The sequence below is a fragment of the Coptis chinensis genome, chromosome 5, assembly GCF_015680905.1.
Source record: "Coptis chinensis isolate HL-2020 chromosome 5, ASM1568090v1, whole genome shotgun sequence".
NCBI lineage: Eukaryota > Viridiplantae > Streptophyta > Magnoliopsida > Ranunculales > Ranunculaceae > Coptis > Coptis chinensis.
This window is the reverse complement of record NC_141460.1, coordinates 17,893,192-17,904,563: the sequence shown is the minus strand read 5'-3', so window position 1 is coordinate 17,904,563 and position 11,372 is coordinate 17,893,192. Positions and strand designations below refer to the sequence as shown.

At 36.0% G+C, this 11,372-nt stretch overlaps 1 long non-coding RNA gene across 1 annotated transcript; it reads right to left on the bottom strand.

Annotated features, from left to right (window-relative positions):
• Nucleotides 1–9,420: 9,420 nt before the first annotated feature.
• Nucleotides 9,421–10,712, bottom strand: LOC147496957 (uncharacterized). Its single transcript, XR_015194980.1, has 2 exons — nt 10,435–10,712; nt 9,421–10,338 (listed from the first exon to the last, which is right to left on the bottom strand). It is a non-coding gene; the product is annotated as an uncharacterized LOC147496957 (long non-coding RNA).
• Nucleotides 10,713–11,372: the final 660 nt, after the last annotated feature.

Genomic DNA, 11,372 nt, shown 5'->3' with positions numbered 1-11,372 from the left:
AACTTCTACTTGTCCGCTAGTTTGTGGATGATCCGGAGTTGCGACTTTATGTGTAACTCCATACTTTTTCACTAGAGATGCAACAACTCTGTTGCAAAAATGTGTTCCACCATCACTAATGATGGGTTTAGGAATGCCAAACCGACATAAAATATATTCCTTAAGAAAAAACACAACTGTCTTATGGTCATTGCTACGGCAAGCTATGGCCTCTATCCATTTAGACACGTAGTCCACGGCGACTAAAATATAAATGAAACCGTGGGAAACTGGCAAGGGACCCATGAAATCAATGCCCCATACGTCAAAAATTTCTACCACCAATATTGGATTCAATGGCATCATATTACGCTTTGTGATTCGCCCAAGTTGTTGGCAACGAATGCATATCTTGCAATGCACTTGGGCATCTTTAAAGAGAGTAGGCCAATAAAACCCAGATTGAAGAATTTTAGCAGCTGTTTTTATACCACTAAAATGGCCACCACACTCTTTGTCATGGCAGAATGAGAGAACCTCATTATATTCCCATTGGGGAATACAACGACGAATAATCTGATCCACACAATACTTGAAAAGGTAGGGCTCATCCCAGTAGTATAGCTTAACTCTGGCCAAGAACTTCTTACGTTCATTTCTTGACCGGCCAATCATAAAAAATAACATCAAACGCTAAGTAATTCACAATGTCAGCATACCATGGTGTAGAAAAAATAGCATACAAATGCTCATCCGGAAAAGAGTCTAGTATGGAGTCAGAATCACTATCATCATCGTTTGTAAGTCTAGATAAGTGGTCGGCAACTACGTTTTCAACCCCTCATTTGTCCTTTATTTCTAATGTGAATTCTTGCAGGAGAAGAATCCATCGGATCAATCTCTGCTTAGCATCCTTCATAGCGAGAAGGTACCTAAGGGCTGCATGGTCCATGTAAACTAGAGTCTTAGAACCAACCAAATAAGGACGAAACTTATCTAAAGCATAAAGGACAGCTAAAAATTCTTTTTCAGTAGTTGTATAATTCATTTAAGCATCATTTAGAGTTTTACTAGCATAATAAATAACGGTGGATTTATTATCTAGTTTCTGTTCCAAGACAGCACCAACTGCATAATCACTAGCATCACACATAAGTTTGAAAGGTTTAGACCAATTGGGAGGCTGTATAATGGGTGCAAAAGTTAAGGCGGCTTTTAAAGTTTCAAAAGCCTATTTACAGTTAAAATTAAAATCAAAGATGGCATCCTTTAAAAGCAGATTAGTTAAGGGTCTAGCTATTTTCGAAAAATCTTTGATAAAACGCATATAAAAACCTGCATGGCCTAGAAAGGCTCTAATATCACGGACAGTCCGTGGTATAGGTAGAGTCGCTATCTTATCTAGTTTGGCCTTATCTACTTCGATGCCATCACTAGATACGATGTGACCTAGTACTATGCCTTTTTTCACCATGAAGTGACATTTTTTCCCAATTTAAAACGAGACTCTTCTCTTCACATCGTGTTAAAATTTTAGACAGGTTAGACAAGCATTCAGTGAAAGAGTCTCCATAGATAGAAAAATCATCCATGAATACTTCCATGAAACGCTCTACCATGTCACTAAATATATGAAGCATACACCGCTAGAAGGTACCAGGAGCATTACAAAGGCCAAAAGGCATTCGTTTATAGGCGTATGTTCCAAAAAGACATGTGAAGGTAGTCTTTTCTTGGTCATCAATATCAATAATAATTTGGGAATAGCCAGAGTAGCCATCTAAAAAACAATAAAAAGCATGACCAGCTAGATGTTCAAGCATCTGATCTATAAAGGGTAAAGGAAAATGATCCTTTCATGTCATGGCATTTAAACGTCTGTAATCAATACAGATCCTCTATTTCATAGGGCCATGCGTGGCAACATATTCACCCTTGGCATTACATACCATGGTAATCCCTGATTTCTTTGGAACTACATGAATGGGACTTACCCATTCGCTATTAGAGATTGGGTATATGATACCCTCATCGAGTAACCGTAAGACCTCTTCCCTGACCACTTCTTTCATGGCAGGGTTTAAACGACTGAGGGGTTCGCAGGAAGTCTTTGTGTTATCCTCTAAATGGATACGATGAGTGCACACATTAGGGTCAATTCCCTTAATGTCGGCTAGGGACCAACCAATCGCAGAACGATGTTCCCTAATCACCCTGATCAACCGTGTCTCTTCCTCCTTAGATAACAGAGAAGATATAATTACCGGATGACTACCATCCGGATCAAGTTGAATATACTTTAACTCAGGAGGAAGAGGTTTAAGCACCGGGGTGGAACGAATATTGATAAATGCTTCTGGAGGGTCCTCATCTTGAGTAATAAATACTTGCTTAGGCCATAGGTCTTCAAACTCTGTATATGGAGCAACCGAAGGGTCTAAGATTTGTGTAGACTCGAAGATGGTGTTGACTTCCTCTATGTAGGATTCATCGACAAAATCTAAACTTCCAAAAGAAAGGAATTTATACATATGGTTTTCTGGGAACGTGTTATTAAAGTAATCTTGAGCTAAGCTCTCGATCATGCTAACCTCTCCATCTATAGACGATTCTGGTAACTGTTTCATCATTTTAAAAACATTTACCTCAACCGAAAGATGGCTAAAAGACAAGGACATCGACCCATCGCGACAGTTTATAAGCGTGTTGGTAGTCGCCAAGAAGGGACGCCCTAAGATGATCGGAAGAGAGTCGTTAGCGACTTCTGTATCGAGGATAACAAAATCAGCAGGATAGTAGAAATCCTGGACCTTAACAAGCACATTTTCAACCACACCCTTAGGGTAATTAATAGATCGATCCGCTAATTGTAACATCATTTTAGTAGGTTGCATCTCTTGTAGATCTATTTGTTTGTATAGATAATACAGGAGTAAGTTAACACTCGCCCCCAGGTCTAGTAAAGCGGTCGTTGTGTGGGAATCTCCTAAGGTGCATTGTACAGTAGGACGACCAGGGTCCTTGTACTTAACGATTCCATTGTGTTCTGTTAAAGTTGAAAACTGTTCAGTTAAAAAGGCGTCTTTAGGAATATTTGTCCTACGCCTTTTAGTGCACAACTCTTTGAGAAACTTAGCATGGTGAGGTAATTTTTTAATTACGTCCAGAAAAGGTAAGTTTATCGTTAGATTTTTAAAAACTTTCCTAATCTCGTCGAAGTTTGTATCCCTGTTTAACATAGCTAATTTCTGGGGAAACGGTGGTTTCTCTCTATATTTAGCGTATGGATCAACTGGATGTCTAACCTTTGCTTTATGTTTCTTAGGTTGTGGTTTAACTGGTACCTCTACAGGGGTAGGCTCTTCAATTTCGATTACGGTATCTAGTACAATCTCCGGTGTAGGGACAACTGGTAGGGTAACTATAGGCATAGTTACTTTGTTATCAACCACTCTCCCAGAACGGAGAGTAGAGATGGCATTTAGCCCACCTACGTTTTCATTTTCTGTACTAGTATTACCATTTACCTCAAAGGCTGTGTTTGTTGTTTTAGGATTAGCTATCGCTTGTCCTGGAAACACACCTTTGGGTTGCACTTTCTCTTGAGCTAATTGCTATAAGGAAAGTTGGATGGCTTGTAAAATCTGTTGTTGAGATTGCATAAAGGTATTGAAATGATCCGGTTGTGGAAAAGTGTTAGCTATAGGTTGTATGACAAGAACTATGTCATGTTGATTATTAATGGGTGGATTTTGATAGTTCTTATTTACCGGAACGATACCTCTATTAGTATTATAATTATTATTGTTATAATTATTATAATTACCCTGACCTTGTCCTTGTCGTGGTGGAGCTTGGTTATAATTGTTTACTTGCCTAACATTTTGATTATTAAACCCTGGAGGTGTTACTTGTTGATTATTTCTCCAACTGAAGTTAGGATGTTGTCTCCAAGAGGCGTTAGGAATAGGAAAACTATTAATCGAGCAAACATTATCTTGTTATTACTGTTGTGGTTCATAGGCGAGAGGACAATAGGAGTCGGGATGTTCTGGACTCAAACAAAAATTACATGGATTGGAGTTGACATTTATGATGGGGATAGGCGTTTGTTGAACAGAAATAGCCTCTACCTTTTTAGTTAGAGATTCGATTAAATTTTTAAATTCCGGATCGGGTTTCATGTCAAACATACCGGCAGCTTTAACTGTTATAGAAAAACTAGCGGAACGGGAGAAATCGTCACTACCCCCCCCCCCCCCCCCAATTATTATTACGCTTAGTTTGATCTTCTAAAAATTTATAAGCCTCTGAGGCTCCCTTACTTAGGAAACTACCCCCATTCATTATGTCAAACACTTCTTTGTGGTGGTGTAACAATCCCTTGAAAAAGGCACGAACTAGCATGTCTTTCATGAGGTTATGGTGTGGACACTCTATAAGTAGATTGGTGAAATGATTCTAAGCCTCTGAAAATGATTCATTAGGATTCTGTCGAAAGAAATGAATCTTGGAAAGCATTTCATCATTCTTCAGTGGTGGGTAAAAATGTTCCATAAATAGTTGAACAAGTTTAGCCCACAAGTCCACAGAATTTGGCGCTTGGGCAGTTAACCAAGACGTCGCCTTATCGGCTAAAGTGAAGGGAAATACCCACTCAATTCTTCTTCAGTAACTTTCTTCAAACAGTAACAGCAATTCTAAAGTGAAGGGAAAAAAAATAGGCGCTCTCTAGCAAGCTCCACTCAATTCTTCTTCAGTAACTTTCTTCAAACAGTAGAGCAAAAATATATATATATATATATATATATATGTGTGTGTGTGTGTGTGTGTGTGTGTGTGTGTGTGTGCTCTCTAGCAAGCTCCAGTCAATTCTTCTTCGGTAACCTTCTTCAAACATTGGAGATAATAGGTACTCTCTTTGTTCTTTTTTAATTATAGTGGTTCTTGAGTCATAGATAATTTTTAATGCTTAAGTACTATTGACATGATTTGTTAAGTGTTGAATTGGTTGGATTAGAAGTCTCATATATACTCCATTGTTAATGCTTAAGTACTGAAGGAAATAGGCTCCTGAAAAGTTCAAACTCTTTTCCACTTTTAATGTTAATCTATATTTTAGCGTGTCAATGTGTAACCTTATGTTGTTATATCAAGCGGTCAGGGAGAAAACAGTTTTGGGATGATCCTATGGTGATAAATAAATTTCTTTTAAGAATCATACTTATTCTAAAAAACTCACCAAAATAAAACCCCTATTTTTCCCCTCTTCACGACAAGAAAAAACCTCACCTTCCTCTTCTCGTCCAAAAAAAAATGTGCTCTCTAGCAAGCTCCTGGTTCAATTCTTCTTCATTAACCATCTTCAAACAGTGGAGATAATAGGTACCCTCTTTGTTCTTTTTTAATTATAATGGTCCTGAATCATAGATAATTTTTAATGCTTAAGTACTGTTAACATGATTTGTTAAGTGCTGAATTGGTTGGATTAGTTTTCTAGAAGTCCCATATATACTATATTGGAAAATCATCTTGGTGAATATGGCATATTTGGGATGTCTAAGAGTATTAATGAATCTGTTATTAAATATTTGGATTGGAGAGGAAAAATTTGCATGCATAGACACTTTGATTCCCTTTCAAATCCTAAGGTGTGTGCATACTAATCGGTTAATTGTTTTGATAGCAGTAGATATTTATGGGAATGAATTGATAACATGCTTCCACTTCAATTGTCTCTTTTAATTTTCTCTTTGTTTAATCCCATAGAATTGAAGTAATTGGAGTTTAAAGTTTGGTTAGTTGTTATTTCAATGTTTTTGACTTAATAAAGTGGACTAGAGAATTAGATTATGGTGTTTACTCAACATGTAGCATGTTGATAATACATACTATAATAGAGGTGTTTCAGTGTCTTTGCTTTAGGAACTTTAAAACAGTGTTAGACATGTTAGTACTTCAAGCCAACACATGTATATGACTATGTACATTAATATGTCATAGTGCTCAATCATTTCATATTTACTCTCCCATTAGTCTTTACTCAACGAAGTGCATGTTGATAATACGTACTATAATAGAGGTGTTGATAATAAAGCAATACTTAAAAACATCATATGGTTCATGTAATAGCATTTTAGTAAGTTAGGAAAGAACCATTTGAATAATTCTTTCTCATTCTTCAGGCTATAGTTTGCATTATGCTTAGTCTCAAAAATTTCTTAGTCCCATACTATATTACTTCAATTTACAAAAGGTTTTTTATGAACTGCCTCATAGAACATATTTGCCTGAGCATGACACGACTTGTAGAATTGTATTTGTGACATTTAAGTCTTTGTTAGTGTGAGTCCTCATCGTACACATTGTTGTCCCAATAGTCAAACTATTGTTTTCATTCATGGACATTGACACGTAAAGTTTTTTCCAAGTCATTTGTTGTTGATGTTACTGATTTTGGATGGAAGATCATGATTATCAATGTAGTTGTTTTTCGGCCTAATGATATACTACTTTTAAATTCATGTACAAGTTAGGAACATTTTAATTTAGGAATATAAGCATTTAACGCTTTGCATGATGCTGATTACAAGATTTATAAGTGGCTAATAGCTAGGGCGAAGGCAAGTGCAAGTATTGGGTGCTTCATAAAAGTTGATGAGATTTCCAAATATTTTGTTGCCACAAGTTAAATTTATACTACTACTGAACTTCCTTGACATGCTATAGTGAATAAATTATGTAGTAAGACTTAAGAGACTTGAGATGCGGCGCTTTAGAGGGAAACCTAGAAGTTATGGTAGGTTTATATTGTAATATTAGTTTTGGTTGTTTAGCGTAGGCTTTCCTATGTATTATTATAACTCTCTGCTTCAATGATCTAACTCAAGAAAAAGATCTCTACAATATCATTATCAAAAGAACCAAGGGAAAAATAAAAAGTATGATACTTGCATAGTCAATGATTTTGTTGTCTTTAGTGAAGAAATGACACTCCATGTGTAGTCAAAGAAATTTGGTTTTAGAAATTTAATTAATTTGTAGTTGTTCTCATACATATATATGCTAAACCAAAATGATTTTTTTATGGGATATTTAATTAAGGCCTTCAAGGTATCATAAGGACAAATAGGTTAAATTTAAATGTAAAAAAAAAATAGTTGGAAAAGTTAGTGCATAATACTAAATTTACATGTGTCATAATGACTTGAGTGGCGTAGCCACGGGTCAAATTCTAGTATATATATATATATATATATATATATATATATATATATATATATCAGCCCGGCTCCTAAAAGGACCTTAAATAAGAACCAAGTCTAAAACACCCACAACTTCACCTACAAAATGATTTAAACCCTAATCTTTTGTGCATATGATCTACTAACCATAAAGAACATCTCTACAAAAATTCAACTCGTTTGATATCCTCTAAATTGTTTTCCACTTTTGAATATATATATAAAGGTCTAGAAATGTCTAGTTTTTGCATTCATCTTTTGCCAGTGTTAAAAATTGTCAAACGAGTTGAATTTTTGTAGAGATGTTCTTTATAGTTAGCAGATCATATCTTACAAAAAGATTAGGGTTTAAATCATTTTGTAGGTGAAGTTGTGGGTGTTTTAGATTTGGTACTTATTTAAGGTCCTTTTAGAAGCCGGGCTGTATATATATATATATCAAGCACGTGCACTTATATAAATATTATCATGTACAGATTTATTAGTTAATACATACAGTGTATTAATTAATTCATAGTATATGTGCATGTAGTCGTTGACATTGATTATTATTAATATTTATAATACATATGTTCAATATAATGTTACAAAACATGCATTTAATAACATACATTCACTATTATGCTACCTCTATATATTTAGTAAACTTTTATCCCTAAAAAAAAACTATATATATATATATATATATATATATATATATATATATATATATATATATATATATATATATATTAATGTTTGGGTTTGCATTTATTTCGTGTAATATAATACTAAACTTTATATATCAAAATCATACTAATCGGTTTTGATTTGGGTTCTAACGGGTTCGGATCTTTATCGGTTCTGTTATTGAAGACCCAGAACCTAAAAAATATATATATATTATAATGTTTGGGTTTGAATTTATATAGTATAATATAATACTAAATTTTATATATCAAAATCATACTAATCGGTTCCGATTTCGGTTTTAACGGGTTCGGATCTTTATCGGTTCCATTCTTAAATACCCACTTTTAATGGGTCTAACATTTTAAGACGGAGAAACACTATAAATGATGCCAGTTGGAGTCGGGTAATTAGATATCCATGCACACCCTAATCAATATCAATGGGTTCACAAAATAAAAAGTTTAAAATAAGCCTTTTTTTTTTTTTTTTTTCATTCCGTTTTTTCTGCTCATTTGTTGAGACAACTGAAAAAAATGGTGTTTTCTTGTTCCAGGATCGTTTTTCTCTGTTTTTAATCATTTGGTTTAGACAATACTTCTCGGTGATCCTTAATCATCACTTTTGTTTCCTCTATCTCCATCCATAGTCTAACACAATCACACTATTCGTGAAGCTTCCTTTTTTTCTTGAAAGTTCCACGCACCCATCTTTCATAGCTTGCAAGTTCCATCTTCTCTTTTTTGTTTTTTTTCGATAATTACCCATCTTCTCTTTTCTTGCTAGAACCGTTCCGCCAATATCATTCCAGCATTTCATGTAGACTCTAAAATTTTAAAAGAGAACTCTTGGCAGAAAAATCCATCATTTGAATTACCATTTGTTTGTCCTATGCTCACTCTTATCCAGGATGACAAAAAGTTGAATGCTCACGCTTACATGGCAACAAATTTTAATGTAATAAATTTGGGTCCAATTCAAATTTGATTGATTCTTTATCTAATTCCACATTTTAACTTTCTTGTTTGGTTTCACACACTTTAGACCATAGTGCCATAGTGGTAGGGTTTGAGCCGAGCTGTTCGTGTATGACTCGAGCTCAACTCGATTCAAACTCGTCTGCACAAAAATATAAATTATGTACGAATTTAATTTAAAACTCATTCTAAATGACGAGTGACTCAAACTCGAGTTTGAATAGTTAGAGAGCTACTCATTTTATAAGTCCATACATATGTAATATTTTAATGTTTTCTACACTATTTTTTGAATATGAGCTCCATTTTGAGTTCAAACAAACATAACTGAGCATGAACTCCAACCGAATTTAATGTTTTATACACTTTTTTCTTTTCTGAATATGAGCTCGAGTTAGAGTTCAAACACGTAAAACTAAATATGAACTCAAACCTGAGTTCAAACTCACAGTGCAAAATGAGTCAAACTGAGTGGAGCTCAAACTATTTGTACAACGGGACAGGTCGAGTTTGAGCCCTATCAGTGCAAAACTCAAATTACAACCTGAAAATTTGAAAAAACATAAAAATAAAATTGAGCTTAAGCAATAATACACAGATAATTGAGCTTACGTCAAAATCCCATGCTCGTCATGTGACTACACTGTAGAATAGTAAATTGCACGCCAGTCAGACAGACACGGTACAGAATCGAATAAAAATCCGCACGATTTAACACATAAAAATTAGTGGTGGACATTTACAATCTCTAGGTATCGGTGATGGTATGGTTATTTAGTTTATCGACCCAAGCTAAGTGCAGCTTGAACGTCCAACCTCCATGCAAGATCTCCACCAGCCATTCTCCACACATCACAAGGTACTATCATCGACTTCTTTCCATTTTTCGCCTTGTACTGCAACCTCACACGGCACACAAACGCCCAGCACATCGATGGAAATCTCTCTTTCATCACCAACCACACCATCTCATGATCATGGCCCACCATCATCTTATACGCTTGATTTGTCCACAAGACACTATTACAACCATTAGATAGAAACCCAGGACACGTGTCGTTCTCTAAATCGATTGTCCTCTTAGCTGGGTCGTGATTCCATACTCCTTCCATACTTTCCACAATTACAAGCGAGCCTACTGATCTCACCCCATGCTGCATCACAACCGTCTGATCTGATAAAACATTTTTTGATGCTCTGGTAGCGGTTAGATCATTGAGATCTGACCTTGATGGCCTCACTGGTGTGCCTTTATTACCTGGGCTCTCAGGTAACAAAGATAATGTTAATGTTACCATTTCTCTGGCTGATGGATCTGACCCACTTCTATTTTTTCCTTCCAAGATTTCCCTTCTCTTGGTACTTGACTTTTTGTGTTGTTGTTGTTGTTGTTGTTGTTGTGTTGTTGTTGAGTTTGACGTACCTTCGCTTTGATCTTCGTTTGGCGACGACAACATAATCGTTGTTTCCTGGACAAAAAACAGACCCACTATGAACAACAGGTTTAGGTGCAATAGGTCGGAATCTTACCATTATCCGATCCAAATTTGGACTACCATACTCACACCTTTGGGTGCAGCACCCTCTTCTCTCACCACCACCCATCTAACTCTCTCTCTCTCTCTCTAGCAAAAATGTTAACTGGGAGTGTGTATTTAACAAGGTAGGGTGGGCTGAAGTGAGTACGAGCACTATGACCTATGATTTTAAGTGGGGTCCATTTTCGGTCTTCTTTGATCTGATTGGTGGAATGCAAAGTAGTGTTTCTTGGTTGCGCCAAAAGTAGAGGGTGCAAGGGATGAAAGGGAACGTACAGGAAAATATAGAGAGATAATTGAGGGGCAGATGGACCAGTGGTTCTTCATATATGAGGTTACTATAATGAGCTCTACTATAATTGGTTGGCAATGTGATAATGATACGTGGATGGTCAGATGAGTTATGAGTATATTGATATAGATACGTGGGGGCTGGGAAAATGATAGGTTAGTGGTCGCCAAGTTTGTGGAACACATAAATGGGATCATGCTTTAACTCCGAATTGGGTAAAGAAAGTGACTAGTCACCTCGAATACTGGGTATAGTCCATTGGTCATGGTTCATTGGTTCTACCCTTGTGCGTTGAGCATCAACCTAGGTCAGTAGGTCACACTGTCCACAGACTCACAGCCTTAGTGCTGCCTAAATGCACATCCAAAATATCTGCAAGAGTGCCATTGGTCAACAAAAAATCAAAAATATTGTAACTATGCCCCAAGATGCCTAAATTGTTCATTTAAAATAAAACAGGTACCAAATCTACCACGCAATTACTCATATACGGCCATACGGGTGCCAGTGTAATTATGTACACTTGTTAACAGTCCTGCGGCTAGCCACTTAGTCCGTTAGCCATGCAATAAGGTCATCCAGTTAGCTCAGCACAAAGCTGTTTTGAACAGTTATAAGCATGGGAAATAATGAAACTTTATATACAGCGAGTTTGGTTAAGCTTGACAGTCAA